This window comes from Hemiscyllium ocellatum, chromosome 32 (genome assembly GCF_020745735.1).
Source record: "Hemiscyllium ocellatum isolate sHemOce1 chromosome 32, sHemOce1.pat.X.cur, whole genome shotgun sequence".
Taxonomy (NCBI): Eukaryota; Metazoa; Chordata; class Chondrichthyes; order Orectolobiformes; family Hemiscylliidae; genus Hemiscyllium; species Hemiscyllium ocellatum.
The window spans coordinates 39,815,064-39,836,028 of NC_083432.1; the positions used below are offsets into that span (position 1 = coordinate 39,815,064).

The 20,965-nt window shown below is 39.5% G+C and overlaps 1 protein-coding gene across 6 annotated transcripts in view; it reads left to right on the forward strand.

The window, feature by feature from the left end:
- Positions 1 to 20,965, forward strand: part of raraa (retinoic acid receptor, alpha a) — a 564,031-nt gene that overhangs the window by 174,376 nt on the left and 368,690 nt on the right. The window contains exon 1 of one of the 6 annotated variants that reach the window (XM_060848779.1): positions 17,219 to 17,412. The exons of the other annotated variants lie outside the window; for them this stretch is intronic. The gene's annotated coding sequence lies outside the window, so the exon portion shown is untranslated. Of the gene's footprint in view, positions 1 to 17,218; positions 17,413 to 20,965 lie in introns of those variants that run through there. 6 annotated transcript variants of the gene reach the window in all.

Sequence of the window (20,965 nt, forward strand, 5' to 3'; positions counted from 1 at the left end):
TGAATAGCCTGGGCTTCTATGTTCCAGTGAACCAACAGAGTCCAATGGCCATAATGAAATACAAAAAATTTCAGATGACAGTGATTTGCCTTGATTATTTTTGTAATTTGGAACCGATATGATTTTACAGTACCAAAGCAATTTAAATAACAGAAATAGTTCAGATTTTTGTTCAGTGTTTCTCCCAAAGCATTGGTGCAAGTTGATTGCTGGTTCTTTTTAAAATTTGATTCAGTCAAGATTGAATCATAGAATCACAGAATCCCAACAATGTGAAAGCGAGCCATTTGGCCCATCAAGTCCCTCTGGACCCATGCGAACTTATCCCTGTAATCCTGCATTTCCCATGGCAAGTCCATTTAGCCTGCGCATCCCTGACCACTATGGGCAATTTAGCATGGCCAATCCACCTAACCTGCACATCTTTGGATTGTGGGAGGAAACCAGATCATCTGGCTGAAACCCACACAGACACAGAGAGTGTGCAAACTCCACACAGCCAGTCAAGGGTGAAATTGAACCCATGTCCCTAGGTGTGTGAGGTTAATCATTGAGCCACAGTTACAGGGATAGGGTAAAGGGGTGAGTCTGGGTGGGATGCTGTTCAGAGGGACAGTGTGGACTTGATGGCTGAATATCCTGCTTCCACACTCGAGATTCTATAATCGTCTGAGATATTCAAAATCTAGGAACTTTTGATAACTTCACAAGGATGTAAACAAACTGATTCTGTCTCAATTGGTTGTGCCTTTATTTTGAGGATGTAGAATAATTTGTGGAAGAGAGGTAAGGTGAAACTGAAAACCCTCCTAAATTTCGTGTCATTTACTCCATTTTCCACTTAGTCACTGGACAGGTTGATGGGCTTAATCAGTTGTTGGGTGTGGATGATTTTGGCCAACAGGAAGGCTCGCTGGCCGTAAATTAGAACAGCAGGGAACATCAAAAACTGGACTGGTAGTTAGGAGGGAGATAGGAACCAAGAAGACTGAAGAGTAAAAGAGTAGGATAGAGAATTATTCTGGAGCTGTGGAGGATTATGTCGTGAACATTGAACCATTCAAGAGGTTATGTTTTGAAATGTACCTTTCACTCAAAGTACAGCAGAGAATTGTGGATAAATACCTCCACTCAGAAACGTTCTCATGTATTCGGGAGAAAAACCCAAACATGAACCATTTTGATGATAGAGGATTAGGAGATTTTCATAGTATCTCGCAGACAAAGAACAATTGTTGGTAGAGACAAAGCAGCTACTACTTTGGGAAAGCAGGGTTAATTATTTTTGTTAGAAACCAAGCCAGATATTTTGGAGAGTCGCCAAAGTATTCTTGCTGCTGGTAATTGTATCCTGGAAAGTTTGGGCCAAATGGAAGGATTGTTGAAAGACACTGGAAATTGAAATTGGCCTAAAGAAAATAAGTATACACCTGCTAGTGGCCATGTGGTATGTAAGAGATGATGGGTGGGTAGCACATATCATTTCTGCCTAATCGCAACTCAGTCCCAATAACTCAGGGAAAGTTAAGGGTCCCACTCGCCCACTGATTCTTAGGCCATTGAGGCTACTAATTTGCCACTTAAAGATCTCAACCTGCCCCCACTGCTGTAATGTGCAGGGCAGAAGCAAACAGATGAGAGTGGGAGAATTGTTTTTCCACCAGTGTTGTTGTAAGGGGCAAATTAACAGCCTGTTGTGGACTGCTCATAGAACCATTCCACCTTAAGATCGTAGCCACCTCTGTATCTCCCTGCCTGACATTCAAAACTGATGTTTCACTCTCTGCTTGTTAAGGCTACCTATGGCCTAATATCATTGTGGGGGTGAGTGACTGAGTAATAGAGCTTTTGTAAAATTCGGCGCCTCAGGCTGCCCTGAACTACCTTTTAATCCTTCTTGATTTCTGACCCTACGTGATCAGTGTTAGAATATTTGTATTTATTGATGAATTTGCAGCTGAGGCCAATTCTTGGCCTTTCCCAACACCCATACATGCGTTCAGTAGAGGGAATTGTAATATCCATGCTGCTAGGCCAGCGAACTCAGTGTAGAATGATGATTTAAATATGGTAGGGTCAGCTCTTTATTATTTGATTATTCACTGTATAAACTTATTGAGCTATTGGGGTCACCGTACAGATTATTCTGTTTGCAGAATTCATGAAGAATTGTCTCTTGAAGACCAGTTATGGAAAGTTTCTGTTTCAGTCATGGACAAACCATATTTCATTGGTGAATTGCCAGATCAACCCATTTGTGGGATATAAATCCAAACCCAAAGATGTTTAAAATGAATAGTCTCTATAAAGTACAATAGCAATATCATTCCTGACCAATACAAAGTGTCATTTACAGTATCATTCAGCCAAATCATCTGTCCAGGCTGTGTTCATTTCAATGAAATATGTTCAGTGTTAGTCTTGTAGTATGTGGAGAAAGTTCCTTATTTAATGCATTGTCCGTGCTGAGAGATCTTTTTCATTAAAAAAATCATTCATTTTAATGGCAGTTTTATTTTCTGTCAGAGCATTAAGGTTTGCAGTACTTTGATTTGATCCTTTGAAAAGTGAGGTAAATGGATATGTGCAAACTCTCATGCTTTTGTTACATAGTGGAAACAAGACGTAGAAAGCATGAATATCTGTGCTTGAAACAATTAGGTAAAAGGCCAAGACTAATATATGTATGAAGGATAAAACTTTGCAACATGGGCAATAATAAAATATCTATTTAAAAGTGTGCTAACTGAAAGAAGACTTAATCCAGTTTATCTGCCTTCCTAAGAGAGAGTCTCATTCAATGGAATGGTGGCATGGGCGTGGTTACCTCATCCATGTTGTTGAGACTTGACAATAAATGCTGGACATTTGCAACTTGAAGATATGTAAATGTGAAGTGCTATGGCTATTATAACATTTATGAATAACAATTTGTATTATTGTACAAAATCAGAGAAATGGTTCATAAATTTAAAAGTTTATAATATTTTCTCATCAATTCCTGTTTATTTGGTTTGATGTTTTGGCATAACCATAATCCATACGTGTTGGATGGTTAAGAAGGTGCTTAGCACACGTGCTGTTATTGCTCAGACCTTTAAGTAAGAAGTTGGGATGTTATGTTGAGCTTGTTCAGGATGTTGGTGAGGCCTCTTCTGTGTGCAGTTCTGGATGTCCTGTTACAAGAAGGATATTATTAAGCTGAGGAGGGGTCAGAAAAGATTTATCAGTATCTTGCTGGGAATGGAGGGTTTGAGTTATAAAGAGAGCCAAGACAAGCTGGGACGATTTTCATTGGAGTGTAACAGTTGAGGAGTGACCTTTATAGAGGTTTATAAACTCATGAGGGATATAGATAAGGTGAAAGGCTTAGGGTGGGGATTTCAAGATGGGGGGCATTTTTTAAGGTGAGAAGAGAAAGATTTAAAAAAAGACTTGAGGGACAAGTGTTTAACACAGTGAGGGGTTTGTGTGTGGAATGAACGTCCAGAGGCAGTGGTGGATGTGGGTACAATTACAACATTTAAAAGACATTTGGATTTGTACATGAATAAGAGAAGTTTGGAATGGTATGAGCCAAGAGCTGACAAGTGGGAGTGGTTTAGTTTGGAATTATGGTCAGCATGGATTGGTTGATCTGAAGAATCTGTTTGTGTGTAGTATGATTCTATGACAAGATTGTCACTTAGTTTTGTCACTTCTGATATGGAGTGAAAATAGAATGTTAGACAATTAGCTGAGATGCACTCTTGTGAATGGTTTGGCAAATATTAATTATAGTAGTACACTGCAAATAAAGCATGTTAGAATATAACATATTTGAAATTGTCAGAAAAGCAATAACTCCAAGGCTATCGATGTTTATAGCAAAGTCCTGATTGTCGTTTGGAATTCCACTTCATTTAAACTGGCCGTTTGCTGTTTATGATCGAAGTATTCGTGACCTCCATTAAACACAACCTTCCCCATGCCATTTGTTAATTAAATGCAGTCCCTTGACATCTTTAAGGGGTAATCAATTTTTATGGTTTAGTTTAATGTACCTATTGAATAATTGATGTTAATTTCAACACTGAATGAGGTGAAGCAAGCTAATTTTACACTAAGGTGCAGATTATATAGAAGGAAAGGCAGATCAGAATTGAGCTTTGGTTAGGTTAATAAATAGGTTCCTCTGTTGTCATTTGTAAGTTCAAAATGGGTATGTTGACTGAAAGAATATTACTTTCCATTTTATGATTGGTACCAGTTATCCTAAAAAAAATTATTGCTTTATGGCAAGAAAAAAAGATTATTTGTAACTTTGGTTATGTCTTTCCTTCCCTGTTAACCCATGAACTCTGTGGAGTTTCTTGGTTGATTTATTAAAAGACCTACTTGACTATGAAAATAGAGGCTTCTCTTATTGGTTTTATTTTTCCCGGCTCTCCCCTTTAATGACCAGGGGGCCATAGTTTAAAAATAAGTTGTTGCCTGTTTAACATACATGAGGAGGCATTTTTTTTTTCTCTCAGGAGTGAGAGTCTTTGGAATTCCTTCCTCAAAAGGCAATGGAGACAAAATCTTCAAATATCTTTGTGGCAGATGGATTTTTGTTTACCATCAGGATGAAAGATTATTGGGGATGTGCAGGAATGTACGGTTGAGGTTAAAATCAGATCAGTCATGAGCTTGTTGAATGGCAGAGCAAGCTACTCTTGTTCCTTGTTTGAATGACTTTCAGGGAAACATGAGTCCAAAGACTAGTTGTGACTGGTATTTAAACTCTGGTCTTTCGTTTCAGATATATTTTCAATTCCTCATTTGTTTGACTTTTAATTTCTGCTTTTACTACAGATTTACACCCTCTCTGCACACCTGTGATAACAATCTGATCCTTATTACTGCTGTACACCTTAGGATTTCTTTGCAATGATGAAATGATAGTCCACCGAAAGATTTTTTCACATAATGGTTGTCTGTACAGGAGGCATGGTGTGAACAATCAATGTGGTTTTTCATTTCACAATGATGAACTATTTCTCTTTTCTGTGAAATGAGCACACGGCAGGCTGCCATAAACCATGAGCCATAAAATAGTGACTGCTAAATTAGTTCAAAATAAAATCAAAATTGGAATTTTGATATGTATCCTCTGACTGGATGCCCACAAATCTCTCTTCAGCGCTAAAATCTTTTGGTAGAATTTCTTTCATTGGCAATAATTAAGAGATATTTCACTCACTAGCAATAGCCTTGTTAATCTTTTTTATTGGTGTTCTATGGTTAAGGCATTGCCATTTTCTTCTCAATGATTCCATGGATTCTTGAACTGCTCCAGTACCTTTTGTTTTCCTTGTGAGCCTTGGGGTGATGCGCTGACACACTATTGATCTGAGGAAGGCCTCATTTTAGAATCCTGTGGTTGTCTTTATGTAACTACCGCACACTGACATGACAGCAGGGATGTTGAACTGCTACATTGGCCCTTTTCACATTCTGAGTCCAAGAAACTGAAGTTGACTGGGATCATTTGCTTTGAACACAGGAACTTTCTGGCTTGAATGTGTCAGTTGTGCACTCCTGTAACAGAACACCCTGCATATATCAGTAATATATCAATAGCCCCACGTTAGGGGTACAACCATCTTTGTTATGCCATGGAAACTTAATCATCAGTGTAATTGTCAGTGTCAGTTGAAACCAGTTCCACATTGCTCCAGGGACAGGGACTTAATTCCTTTAGTTTATGATTATCACTGCAGAGAAAAAAAAATGACAGGCATATTATAGGTTTTACTCAGTACAGCTATAAATCAGGATGTGGGTAATACTGTGATATCAATTTTTAATAGACCCTTTGCATTTGTCGTTTTTCAGTTTGGTTTTCATTGTTATCAGAAAATAGTCGTTTCATTGCATTCTCACCCAAAGCTTCAAGTTTAATTAACCTGTACCAAGATGCAATGCTAGCTACTAAAGCACATTTGATTTCTTTTTGTTGTAACTGACAAAATCAATTTGTCTCTGTGCTTGTACTTGGTTACTGTGTTGAAGTGTTCTGGGATGACCAATTGAGTTGTGAATGGGGCAAGGATTAAGAGGTAAAATCTTTCTTGGATGTTATGTGAAGTAGTAAAAGTTGATTGTGCTATATAAGTACAAAGGGCAAGGATCGAAGGAAAAGCTTTTAAACCGAGTAAACTACCTCATAATGCATTTTATCATCAACATATTAAGCTGTGTTTTAAAGGTTCTACCCTAAGCGTGCACTTACTGGATTCAGGGATTCTGGCTAACAGTATGGACACCTTCTCCAAATTCTGGATTAGTGGTGCTGGAAGAGCACAGCAGTTCAGGCAGCATCCAAGGAGCAGCGAAATCGACATTTTGGGCAAAAGCCCTTCATCAGGAATAAAGGCAGTGAGCCTGAAGCGTGGAGAGATAAGCTAGAGGAGGGTGGGGGTGGGGAGAAAGTAGCATAGAGTACAATGGATGAGTGGGGGAGGGGATGAAGGTGATAGGTCAGGGAGGAGAGGGTGGAGTGGATAGGTGGAAAAGGAGATAGGCAGGTAGGACAAGGCCGGCAAGTCATGGGGACAGTGCTGAGCTGGAAGTTTGGAACTATGGTGAGGTGGGGGAAGGGGAAATGAGGAAACTGTTGAAGTCCACATTGATGCCCTGGGGTTGAAGTGTTCCAAGGCGGAAGATGTGGGGTTCTTCCTGCAGGCGTCTGGTGGTGAGGGAGCGGTGGTGAAGGAGGCCCAGGACCTCCATGTTCTCAGCAGAGTGGGAGGGGGAGTTGAAATGTTGGGCCATGGGGTGGTGTGGTTGATTGGTGCGGGTGTCCCGGAAATGTTCCCTAAAGCACTCTCCCCAATGTAGAGGAGACCGCATCAGGAGCAACAGATACGATAAATGATATTAGTGGATGTGCAGGTAAAACTTTGATGGATGTGGAAGGCTCCTTTAGGGCCTTGGATAGAGGTAAGGGAGGAGGTGTGGGTGCAGGTTTTACAGTTCCTGTGGTGGCAGGGGAAAGTGCCAGGATGGGAGGGTGGGTTGTAGGGGGGCGTGAACCATTCTCCAAGATGTCCTGTACAAGCAGGCTTATAAAGTTCCCTGATTCCCTTACTGTCAAATTTATCATTTGGAGTGGAATTTGCAGCAAGAATGTAACAGCCTAGAGGTATAAAGCTGCACATGCACACATATTCAACCATTCTATTTACGATATTATTAATCTGACTGGGATATTACGTGAAAAGGTCTTCCAGTTTGATGATAACTGCTTCTCCTGTGTTGTGTACACAGACTAGGAAGCTGATTCTGATCCATTCATTGCTGTGAAGTGTTTTCTCCTTTGTTTTGTTGGTTTAGCTTTCTTTTCCCTTTTTTCATTATTGCCTTACCAGTCCATAGTCTCATGAGAGAGAGAGACAGACAGCTGTTGGTGGTTTAATGTGAGGGTTGGCTCAGGGAAGTGGAGAGGTTGAGAAGAAGTGTCTTTCATGGTATCCTCAGCCGGTGTAGGAATTGTACCCAAGTCGTTAATGAAACTCCGCATTTCAAATCAGTGATCCAGCCACTGACTCTCTTTTAATTTGTATAAATATTCTTAAAAACATTACAAACCTGTAAGCATTTGTTGGCTACCTCCCTGGGATTCTTACCAAACACGGGAAAGACAGAATCTTGAGTTGTTCTGTTAATTTTGCTTGATCAAAACTTCTGTGGAAACTGCCATGTTCAAGACCAGAGTGGAGAAAGAGGACAGAAGCAATAGAATTGATAACTCAGTATTGGAATTTTTTCTCAGGAGTCATATTAGGACCATTGCTTTTCTTCAGCCTTATTTTCTTCAGCGAGATTTGAGTGTATAGGGTACAGTTCCGAAATTGAGAGTTGCATCATTACATTTGGAAATATTGTGAATTTGACTTGTAGAATAAAGGCAGTTTTAGATTCCCTACAGCGTGGATACAGGCCCTTTGGCCCAACCAGTCCACACCGACCCTCCGAAGAGTAACCCATCGAGACCTATTTCCCTCTGACTAATGCACCTAACACTATGGGACAATTTAGCGTGGCCAATTCACCTGACCTGCACATCTTTTGGATGTGGGAGGAAACCGGAGCACCCGGAGGAAACCCACTCAGATACTGGGAGAATGTGCAAACTCCACACAGTCAGTCACCCGAGGCTGGAATTAAATTTGGGACCCTGGTGCTGTGAGGAAACAGTGCTAACTACTGAGCCACCGTGCTGCCCCCAGGCTGATGTAGCAAACAAAATTTTATGTGGAAAAGTAGGAAGTGATATATTTTTTGTGGTAAGACAAGGAGAGGCAATGCAGAAAATAAGGATCCATTCTAAAAGGGGTCCAGGAGTTCAGGAATATGAAGTTACATATTCGTGCATCATTGAAGTGGTTAGTCTTGCATGTGGGACCCTGATTTTATAAATAGCAGCATACAGTGCAAAAATAAGAAAGTTATGCTGAACTGTTATTAAATGCAGGTTCTACCACAACTGGAGTAATATTTTCAATTATAGGCACCATACTTTAAAAAGAACATGGAAGTATTAAAGGTTGCGGCAAAACAATATGTGCGAATGGTTTCAAGGACAATGGATGTCGATTATGTGTGTGGATAAAGAATCTAGAGGTGTTTACCTTATAAAAGAGCAGATTGAACAAAATCATCAGAGATTTGGACTGAGCACATGGAAAGTAATTTCCCATTGGCAGAAGGACCGGGAACCAGAGAATCCTGACTTATAATGAATAACAAAAGAAACAAATATGACATGAGGAAAAAATGTTTTTACGCAGTGAAGAGTTAGGATCTGGATATGGCAGGGGCAGTTATCTAAATATGGCAGGAGCCATTTCAATTGTGGCTTTCAGGTGGAAATTGGATAATTCTACGAATTGAAAATTCTTGAGAGCTCTGGGAAAAGGTTGGGGAGTGGGATGAGCTGTGTTGCAGAAAGTGACATAGGCACACCAGGCTGAATGATCACCTTTTGTTCTGTTACTATTGTATAATTCCATGATTCAAAATGACAGGAGAGATGATCATGCAAAATGCATGAATATGGTAACCCCCACTGTGAACCAGCAACCACAAAGACTTCATGTGTTGGAAGATGAATTTGTTCACTCTGTTTATAATTAATAAAAGCTTTCAGAAATTTGTATTTAGTATAGAAATAGTATAGAACGTCTTTAATTTGTTAATTGTCGTGAATCGTCTTGGCTGCATACCTTGAGTTATATGGTGGCCACAATATAACTATGTTCCTTTACTTTTTCCATAGTTTGATGCCTTACAGTGTTATAAGTGTATAGCTCTTAATGGAAACAGATTTTCTAAAGTATAGGTTTCAAGACATTGAAAGACTTCCTCTAGTTAGAAGGATGAGTTGGATTGATCTTCTGACTTATCGATGACTTATCGATGACTTTTGGCCATGATGAAAGTGGACTAAGTGAAATGAACAAAACTCCATTCGAGTCTCTCTCTCTCTGATCAGTAGGACATGCATTTCCATATAAAGTTGCATTTATCTGCCTGGATGAGCATTGACAAATTCACTTCCTAATTGACTATTTCTTGGCTGTGGGTATTATTTCATAGCCATTCCTAGTTGCCCTGACCAAGTCAAACTTGGCCATGTTTATCAATACTGCAAAAAAAGTAATTATTTTAAGCCTGAGATTGATAAAGTTTTGTCAACTAAATGGCCTACTCCGGTTCCTATGGTACAATTGAATGGGCAGTTAATAGCCAGCATGATGTTGATTCAGATCTAAGCAAAGTCAGATAAGGATGACATATTTCCTCCCAAAAGGATGTTGAATCATTTTGGTTTCTATGACCAAATTTTACTGCGCCTAGCTTTTCCATTTTTTAAAAACTGAATTCAATTCCCAAACTGCCATGTTAGGATTTGAGGAGTTATTATCTGGGTTATGATTCTATCCAGGTTACTTGATCAGTAACTAAACCACTAATTCTGCACCTTTCAGTGCTCGTGAGCACCACAAATTGGATACATGATATTATCAGAAATGGGGAAGTCATGATTGAAGAAGTGGGATAGATTGCTGAGAAGAGAAGGAAATTATTGTTTGTGTTATAAGCATATTCTCAGGTTCAACCAATCATATAAACTCTGGAAACAAGAAAGCTAGAATTCATTTTCTAGCACAGTTAACAGACTAAGCTTTGGAGCTTTCTAGGGAGAAGGACAAATACATGCAGTGAAATTTTAGATGAAATGCAAAGAGAAAAGAAGGAATAGTGATAGCCTTGCTGATATTTTAGCAGCAGCTGCAAGAATAAAAAGCACTTTGCTGACAGGAAGTACATTTTCATTTTGGTATTTTTAACAGTTTTTCTATGTTTCCCTCAGGAAAAATTGAAGCATTTGTTTGACTGCATTCCTTTATAAGGTTTCAGCTTTCCAACTAAAGTTTTGCAGGATTAATCAGTTCCTGTGACATTCAAGAACCGTAATTAAATTTAGCTACAGACAAACACAGTCCTTTTCAAATATAGTACTGAAAATGCTAGTTTGATACTAAACTGACCACAAGCTGTAAAGCCAAAATTATGAAGGTAGTGTCATCAGAGGAAGCAAGACAGCTCCTTAAGATGAGGCCTTTGGCAGGCGCCACAATTTCCGTGTGCTTGCATTGACAAACTTTTTTTTCATTCATTTGTGGGATGTGGGCATTAGTGGCTGGCGAGTATCTATTGTCCATCCTTAGTTGCCCTTGAGAAGGTGGTGGTGAGCGGCCTTCTTGAACCGCTGTAGTCCATTTGTTGTGGGTAGCCCACAATGCCATTAAGGAGAGAATTCAAGGATTCAAAAATTCTAGCAACAGTGAAGGAATGGCGATGTGTTTCCAGTTCAGGATGGTGAGTGGCTTAGAGTGGAACTTGAATGTCGTGATTCCATGTATCTGCTGTCCTGGTCCTTCTAGTTGGAAGTAGTCATGGGTTTGCTGTCTGAGGATCTTGGGTGAATTTCTGTGGTGCATCTTGTAAATAGTATACATTCCTACTTCTGAGTGTCAGTGGTGGAGGGAGTTGTGTTTGTGGATGTAATGCCAATGAAACGGCTGCATTGTCCTGAATGGTGCCAAGTTTCTGGAGTGTTGTTGGATCCACACCCAGTCAAGCAAACAGGGAGTATTCCATCACGCTCCTGACTTGTGCCTTGTACATGCTGTGGAGGCTTTGAGGAATGAGGAGGTGGGTTACTATTCCTATCCTCTGACCTGCTGTTTTAGCCACTGTGAATATGTGCTGAGTCCAGTTGAGTTTCTGGTCAATAATAATCCCCAGGATTATGATTAGTGGGGGATTTGTCAATAGGCTGTAGTATGATTGTCCCTTATTGGTGATGGTTGTAGCCTGACATTTGTGAGGCATGAATGTTACTTGCCACTTGTGAGTCCAAGCCTGGATGTTGTCCAGATCTTGTTGCATTTCAACATGGAGTGCTTCATTATCTGAGGGGTCACGAATGATGCTGAACATTATGCAATCATCATCAAATGTCGGCATGATGGAGTGAAGGTAATTGATAAAGTGGCTGACGATGGTTGGGCGTGGGACACCACTACCCTGAGGAACTCCTGCAGAGATGTCCTGGAACTGTGATGACCAACCTCCAACTACCGTAACCATATGCCTCTGTGCCAGGTATGACTTCAACCAGTGCAGGACATCATCCACTATCAGAAGCTGTATCTTATCAGTGAGATGCTCATGCAGACTAGTGATTGATTTTATACTTTGATTATCTGTTAAATATGAAATGACATTAAAATGGCTTCCAAATAAAGTCTGTATTGTGACTAATTAAGTGTGTATATTTGTCTAAAGTTCTATTCATGGCTTTGAAGCAACTACACAGGTGCTGATCTTGCATGTGTCTAGTTATCTGGTGTTGCTAAAACTCAGCCTTTCTTTATAGAGGACGCTGTTTTACAACTGATAGAGTAATATACTAAGAAGATGGGAAATTCCATTCCCATATTTTTGTAGCTTTTTAAAATTTTATAATCATAAAGTTGGTTACCGACTATAGATACAATCATTCTGGGATGATTTAAAGAGCTTCTCTAATGCCCTAGCTGCTAAAGGCATTACCTGAAAACAAACCTGACTTGGTTTCTGGTCTGTGCTCCAGTTAATCTCAATGGTTATGGCATGGCATGGTCAGGGGAAAATGAGTTTGGGAACATGGTCAGCCATGGATTGGTTGGACCAAAGAATCTGTTGGACCAAAGAATATGACTCTACGTCTCTATTATCCTCCTGATCACTGTTCAGTGAAGACTCCTGGAAAAAGCATGAGTGGATATTGAATGAGCATGAGGATTTGATAGATAACCAAGTCTGTTACCATTGCAAGCAAATGAACAATTAAACAACTGGAAGTACTGCTTTGTCACTATTTTAGTAGAGATAATCATTAACTTAAAAATTAATGGGCCATTACTGATATAAAAATGGCCAAAAATGGAATGTTATTATTGTGCTGACCATTCCTTTATTTTCTCAAATACTAACCTCTTGGCAAATATTTTAGAAATACAAAATACAATTCATGAATGGTCATGCACAATTTCAAAATAATGTAAAGATTATGTTGAAGACAGAAAAAGTGACAATATTGGTTATATTATCAAATAAGCAAAAAGAAAATGCTTACTGGGACCAAACTAAGTTAAATTGTCACTTTGCACTTAATATAAAGTAGTTTCAGGTTCACTTTGACGGGAAAAGTAGCAGTATTGGCTGGGTGTCAGTTTTCGAGTTGAAACTTGAGCAAAGTGAAGCAGGGTTTGCCCTTCCCCTTCCAAAGGCTGCCCTGGCTGCTTTGGTTATACACCATTAGACGTACGACTTCAAGCCTGACATAAAGATGTCCAAATAATTTGTTAGAACTTTTGGGAAATTTTAAGACTTTGAATTGAACATTTTTAATGTTCTGACAAAACAAATGCTCCTGCTACTCTGTCCTGTTGGTTGCCAGGGGAGCGAGTGGATTAGTGGTGCTGGACAGCATCCGGGGAACAGTAAAATCGTCGTTTCGGGCAAAAGCCCTTCATCAGCGAGTGCTTTTGCAGCTTCCTTATGGTTTGGGTCGGAGATACAATATACTTGAATATGGCTGAGTATGGAATAATTCAGAACGACCATGCAGAGCTCAATTTAAAGAACACAAAATCATATGTGTGCAGTGGGAACTGTAACTATATTCTTTACATTAAACTTTACAGTTTAACAGTGGTAAGGCACAAAATAGAAGATCTGGACAGGAAGTCCAAACAGCAGAGGAATAGATGATGATCTGAATACAGTGAGCAACTGTTAGCCCAGAATGAAGCAGAGCAGAACACATCACAAGTGTCAATTCAGAGAAGATAGTACCAGGGAGATTAGAAGATAAATCTAGAGAAGGATGATTAAATATAGCTTTATAAATGATTGAATTGATATCAGAACCTTTCAATTTGGGAGCAAACGCCCTGGGTTTATGAGGATGTTGAGGATAAATGAACAGAAATCAGGCATGGAGACTAGGTTGTAAAATAATTTTAAAGCTCTTACCTTAAAACTGTTTATTTCTTGTTTTAATTTGTTTTTTAGATTTTTATTGCTGCTTAGAAGCCACAATGTTTTACCAACACAAAAGTAGTTGTGTAGTCTCAAATCCTTTGCTTGTCACAAGATTACTCCACCAGTCATTGGCCATATGGCCCCATCATTTCTCTGTTGTCAGAAGCCATAATATGCTGAAGCCATCAGAATGGATGAGTTAGTTAACCCACTATTTCTCCACAATTCTTTGAACATTTCTTGAGCAAACATTGTGAAACTTGAAAGAGTTCAGAAAACATTTACAAAGATATTGCCAGGGTTGGAGGATTAGAGCTATAGGGAGAGGTTGAGTATGCTGGGACTGTTTTCCCTGGAGCATTGGAGGCTGAGGGGTGACCAGATAGAAGTTTATAAATTCATGAGGGGCATGGATAGGATAAATAGACAAGGTCTTTTCCCTGGGCTGAGGGAGTCCAAAACTAAAGGGCATAGGTTTAGGGTGGATGGGGAAAGATATAAAAGAGACCTAAGGGGCAATTTTTTCCACGCAGAGGGTGATACGTGTATGAAATACGCTGCCAAAGGAAGTGGTGAAGGCTAGTACAATTTCAGCATTTAAAGGGCATCTGGATGGGTATATGAATAGGAAAGATTTGAAGGGATATGTTTTGGGTGCTGGCAGGTGGGACTAGATTGAGTTGGGATATCTGGTCGGTATGGACGAGTTGACCGAAGGGTCTGTTTCCGTGCCGTACATCTCTGACACCATGAGAAAACATATTGCCATCATGTTTCATATAATGTACAATGAGCAGATATGAGGAAAGGTAACAAGTGACAGCAACAAAAAGCTCATAACAATTGATCTTTGATTAATATGCTCAAATGTTGATTCATTCACCATCTCTGAGTTTGTTTTGATTTTTGCTCATAATACACGAAAATATTTAGATATGAAAATGACAGTAGTTGGCTAAATTTGCTGCAGTTGATGAATGTGCTTTTGATAAACACATTAACCTGAAAATTTGAAGCTTTCCCTGCTGTAATGGAGTGTTTGGAGTTGCAAGTCTTGCACTGATAATTAGAGTTGTTCTCGTGAGGATGGAGCCTCTCTCCTTCTCTCTTCCTCTATCCCTATTCTTGCAAGGCTTTTGGCATCAGAGTAGAGGTTCTGTTTTCTCAGCCATAGGTGTAACTGGTGAAGGGTTAGTGGAATTATACTTGATTAGATCAGGCATCTTACTGAAGATCGAAAGTGTCACTCACTTTGAGGGTCCAGGTGAGGATAATGACCTGGAGCAGCAAATAAAAGTGTCCAATTATCATACATTTTTAAAATAGCATCTTTATTTTCTTTGTGGTGGGGTAGTGACAGGATTGGATTTATGAGAAGGATAGGGCATAGTTATTATTAAACAAGAAGAAAATTGTCATGACATGTGAGCTGCTGGCTCAACTAATACTCGTTGCCCATCCATCATTGACCTTGAGAAGGTAGTGGTGAGCAGCTGCCGTGAAACAGCAGCCGATGTGGTGTAGGCACACCTCCAGTGCTGTTAGGAACAGAGTTCCAGGAGTTTGACTTTACAACAGTGTAAGAAAATACAGTTTCAAATCAGGAAAGCGTGTGGCTTGGAGAGGAGCTTGCAGTAGATGCTGTTCTCATGTGTCTGCTGCTTTTGGCTTTTTAAGTGGTAAAGGTGATGGGTGTGGAAGGTGGGTGCTTGCAGTTGCTATGTTGAACATGTTGCATCCTCTTGACCTTAAGAACTTTGGTTCATGGTGTGGCTGCATTAAGGCACTTATGTGTCCCTCTTGTTTCAGGCTTGCAAGACTGTTTGATGCAAGTGTTCTCAGTGATACACTATACTGTGGTGAGGAGAAAGTGAGGTCTGCAGATACTGGAGTATCTGAGCTGAAAATGTGTTGCTGGAAAAGCGCAGCAGGTCAGGCAGCATCCAAGGAACAGGAAATTCGACGTTTCGGGCATAAGCCCTTCATGCCCGAAACGTCGAATTTCCTGTTCCTTGGATGCTGCCTGACCTGCTATACTGCTGTGGTGGCCAAGAGATTATTCGTTGCACTTTGTTGGCAGACATAAAGTTGTGGCAATGTAAAATTGAAGCAGTGCTGAGAAAAAGCACATTATTACAAAAGGTCCAGCTACTAAATTGTGTCATTATTTTCTGTGTTTCTGGAAGAAATTTGAGATAACTATGCTATTGCAGGGATTATAGAGAGCAGACAAAGCAACGCTTTGAATGCACTAAGCAACCATTTACTATTATAATTGACAGTAGTTTCTAGATTGTAGTGCATCATTCGGTTTCCTTTTCTGATTACTGTGCTGCAGTGTTTGAACATGTTAAACCCTGTGAAGTAGCATCTCCAGATCTCTTTCAACTTCATATTTTGGTATTTCAATGTCATTCACTCTGTTAATCCATTCTAGAAAATTACGAGCACAAATATCCATACGTTGTTTAGACAATAGCTCCTTTGTTCTCTCCCTTACCCCACCCAAAAATAAATTTTATGTACAAACCTTTTTTTGATTGTTCTTGATGTTGATAGAATCAGGTAGACTGTCACTTAATTGAAAATCTTAAGACATTTACACAATGAACATACAGAAGTGCTCATCCTCCTACAGCTGCTTGTTATCATGCAAAATGCTTAATATTCAGGGTATTCATTGATGGTATAGACCTACTAAACATGGAGCTATCATTATGCTGATGGAATAAAGTTGCCAGCTAAATTGAAGTTAACCTGAGAGACTTGTACAATAACCTCAGCCATGTGCAGTGTGACATAGACTGATTCAAGATTTTGTACAAAAATGGGAGAACAGAAGCTGATAACCCGAAGCAGGATCGACAATCTGCTAATTATAAAATCATACCAGTTCATGACAAATAACTGCTTGCTGGGAACATGCTGAGAAGTGACAGGTGAGATTATGAGAGTTGTTAAACATTTCTACCGCTCATGTCCAGACAACCAGCTCCCCCCCACCAACTCCGACTCATGTCTAGACTGCCTCCCCACCCCAGCACCCCCCAAAAAACTCTGGCCCATGACCAAAGCCCACACCTGCAGGTCCTTTAAATGTTCTACTTGAGCTGGAATATGTTCCTTGAGAGATGATTCAAGAGCTTCACCTGCACCTCATGGTTTAATCTGTCACATTTTCCCCTTTTCCAGCATAGCATGTCTTGAATTGTTCATTAATGTTATCTCTTGGTCACAACCAGTACAAAATTCCTACAAATGTCAGGGAATGTTAGATTTGTGTCAATGAGTTAACTAAACTCTCAAAACTAAACGCAGTAACCTTCATTTCTATTAGCAACCTTGTTCAAAGCACTTTCTCTCTCTCTCTCTCTCTCTCTCTCTCTTTCACACACTCACACTGTGTGCTGTAAATGTCAAATTCGCTTCGCAGGGTGATTGTGACTCAAGCTGACATTGGTGATTTACGGCTGAATGCACGCTAGAACCACTGGCACACAGACAAAACTCTGTGCTGCTGCTGGCACCCATGCGCACTGCAGGCCTGGGTCTCATGACTTCTGCTGTCCTTAGGAAGCAGAGGTGGAGCATAACACAGGATGTGCAGATTAATGGCAGATTCTGAAGAGTTGGTGAAGCAGATTTCCTTTCTCGGCCTGTGTTGGTCTAAACTATGATGCAGCTGTAGTTTTCTCTCCTTTTTTTTAAAATAATGAGTGATTTAGGTGTGAAGGTTTCTGCTTTGGTCACATTTCTTTATTCAGCAAGTCTCTGAGGCCTGTGAAGGTATGTACTGTATGGGTAGTTTTTTTTGGTGGGGACTGGAAAATGTGGGTAGAGCTGCATTTACTTAGCTTGTAGAAGTGAGGCCTCAGTATCATAGAATTCTCTTACTAAGTTTTACATTGTTTGACCTTGCCCCAGTTAACTGGTGGAGATTAGTTTTGTAAAGACACAGACTAAGTATTAGTTACGTAGAGTTACAGGGCAAAGAATCACGTTTTACTGTATTTCCTGGTGTGCTTTTAATTTTCCTGAAGTATTAATGAATTAATAACCAAAGTCAAGCAACTTTCTTAAGAAATACTTGATCTGTCAAAAATTTCAGGAAGCACTATAAACAGTTGTGTTTACTTTTAGTGATAAATTTGTTTAGTGCTGCTCAAACATATGCATAATTGATGATTGTGCTTATTTCCACGTCTTTTTACACGTTTTTAAAAGATCAGATGTGTAGAATATTTTTTCACACGAATTGAGTATCTGAATTAGGAGGGCTCTGTAATGATGCCTCAGCTATGATGGCAAGTTGGAGAAATAGTACATTTCAGCCAGTGGTTCTCAATGTGTTACATTTATTTTGAGTTCATCAAACCCACACTCATAGCAGAACGGTGGCCTGGAACAGAACACAGTTTAGAAATAGGGTGATGCGATGCTATAGTGCCAATTTCCCAACCTGTGAGAATTCCCATTGGATTTGTGAATTTATCCTATAATGAAATGAATTGATATTAAGAATTTAAAACAGTACATCTACATCTGGGAATGGATGCACTGTGGAGTGGATCTGTGGGAATAGATGCACTATCTATTTACCAGTCTCCTCCTCTTAATTAAATTAAAGAAACATGAGTGCAAGCTAAATTAAGTAAAGTTAAGATCTGGATCCCCAATGGCTTAGTGTGTTTATTCATTGAAAACAGCAAGTTAGCTGTTACCAAGCAGGGCAGCAGTAAAGTTGCTATAATCCAGAGAATCATAGGGCAGCTGTCTTATTAGGGAGAAACAACTGGTGATGGTTTAACCTGCGGGACACCACATCTAAGGTGAGGGATGAGGTTGAGAAGGTGGGGAGGGAATTGAACTTGTGCTGTTGGTGTCACTTTGAAACACAAGCCAGCCATCCAGCTAACTAAGTTACATTTACCAATAATGTTACAGTGATTATTTTCAAAGTTAACCCATAAACTGGGAAGTGATTTGGGCCATCCTATCAATGCGGAATGTGCTATCACTAGGAACAATTATTATCATCTCTGGTAAATTAACTCTGTTCCTACTGAAGTTTGCCTGATGCTGAAATTCTCTATTTTGTTACCTGTAGGCATGACTATTTCGATGTACTTCTGATCCTCCCAAGTTTTATTTTACTCTTAGAAACGTGAGATCTTCCAGAAGTTTTCACAGCCCATGTTTCACCTGACCTAAAATTTCCATCCTTGTTTTCAAATCCATCCGTCCATCGCCATGCCCTTTCCAATCTCTGTCATCTCCTCAGCCCCATAACTCTTCATATATCAGCAATCCTCTAATCCTAGCCTGTTTCAATCTCCAGTTTCGATCACTTCACTGTTAGTGGCCATGTCTTCAGCTGCAGACCTTAAGCTTTAGACTTCCCTTTCTCACCCCTTTGCCTCTTTCCCCTTACCATGTTCTTTAAGTGATGCCCCTGAAAACTGATCTCCTTGTCCAATGTGTTGGCCACCTGCCATAATATCTCCTTTATGACTTGGTGTCATGTTAATGCTTTAAAATGTTTCTGTGAAGTATCTTGCATGGGGTACTATATAAATACAAGTTGTTGTAAATAAATGAAAATTCTTCTTCACAGAACTTTAATTGAAGTGCACTGTCTGAATATTGAGTGAAGACAAGAATAGGCTTGGCTATGAAACCCCCTTGAGGCTGATTAGCTTGTCAGCACTCCCTATCAGGGTTCATTCATGAAAAATTGCTATTTGGGCAAGATATCAAAGGATAACTGGTGTCTATTGAACTGTAGAGCAACAGGAAGTCAACACCTTCAGGGTAGCATAAAATGGGAGAAAGTAATTGTAACTAAAATCATTTGTATGATTATTGAAATGTTTCAAGAAATACCTTCAAAGAATAACAGGATTAAGCATCCAGTGGGTCACTTAGGATGTAGTGTGATACTGAGATGCACAAACTAAATCTGATCACCAGTCTGCTTTTTGTTACTCAGTATCAACCCAAACAACAATGAAATGCTGTCATCGGCATTTCCAATGAAAAATAAGGTAGATAATTATTCAGTACATTTATGTAGCTATTGAGTGAAATTTTAATGTCTGTTACAGTTGAATATTGGGCAAATTTATTCTAATGCTGCATGTGATCCATGCTGCAGGAATCAGACTGGCAACCAATAGACACTTAATTACATTATATTTCAAAAGTTTAATGAATGTTCCTGCGCAATGGTTTCAGTTTTCTAACACGTTGAATTAAATGCTTTTCTTAACAGAAAGCTTGGACCGGGTGCTGGCAGGTGGGACTAGATTGGGTTGGGATCTCTAGTCGGCATGGACGGGTTGGACCGAAGGGTCTGTTTCCATGCTGTACATCTCTATGACTCTATGACTCTAAAGCTATTTTAATTCATTCAGTAATTATGGTGTATGGCTGTTCTGTGTTAGACAGAAAATGAAATTGAGTAATTTTACAATAAGCAAAGTTATTGCAACTCTCATGTGTATTGTGTTCAATTAAGAGTTGACGTAGCAGGTGCAGAATTTTGCTCAATGGGAGACTGCTTTAGGTGATTGGTTACAATGGTCAGTAAACCTTATTTGCAGCTTTAAAAAAATTTTTATTAAAATGAAGAACTTCATTAAGTCTTGCATCCTGGCTAAACTGACTTTTGCCACCAATTGGACAGGTAATCCAGAAACCTTGTCTATGTTTTAGAGACATGAGTTCAAATCTCATTATGGCCTAAATGCAGTAAAATTTGGAATTAAAAAAAAGCGAGTCTGATGGTGACTGTGTAACCATTGTCAGTTGTCACTAAGAACTTATCTGATTCATTAATGGCCATTTAAGAAATTTGCCATTCATATCTGGAATGGCAACCAATACCTACCTTACCATCAACACCGCAACTCATGTAAGAATTTAAAAATTATTAAATACTTATTTCACAGTACACTGTTGGCATAAAAATATCATATTTGAGGTCAGTGAGTAAAAGCAGGAAGCCATCCAAAGCTACCCAGGAATGTGCCAAGTCTGATCCATGACTGCCACTGAGTTAACTGACATCAGTTGGTGGATGATAAAGAGGAAAATGATGAGGCACAAGGAGTTCTGAAGTGGTTTTATTTAGTCACTCAATGGGATGTGGTTATCACTGGCTAACCCAGTATTTATTCCTTACCTCAATTGCCCTTCAGAAGATAATAGTGAGTTGGCTTCTTGAACTACTACGTTCCATATACTATAGGTACACCCATAATTTGTTAGGAAAGAAGTTCCAGGACTTTGACCCAGAAGTATTGAAGGAAACAGTTCCAAGTTAACTTGTTGAGTCGCT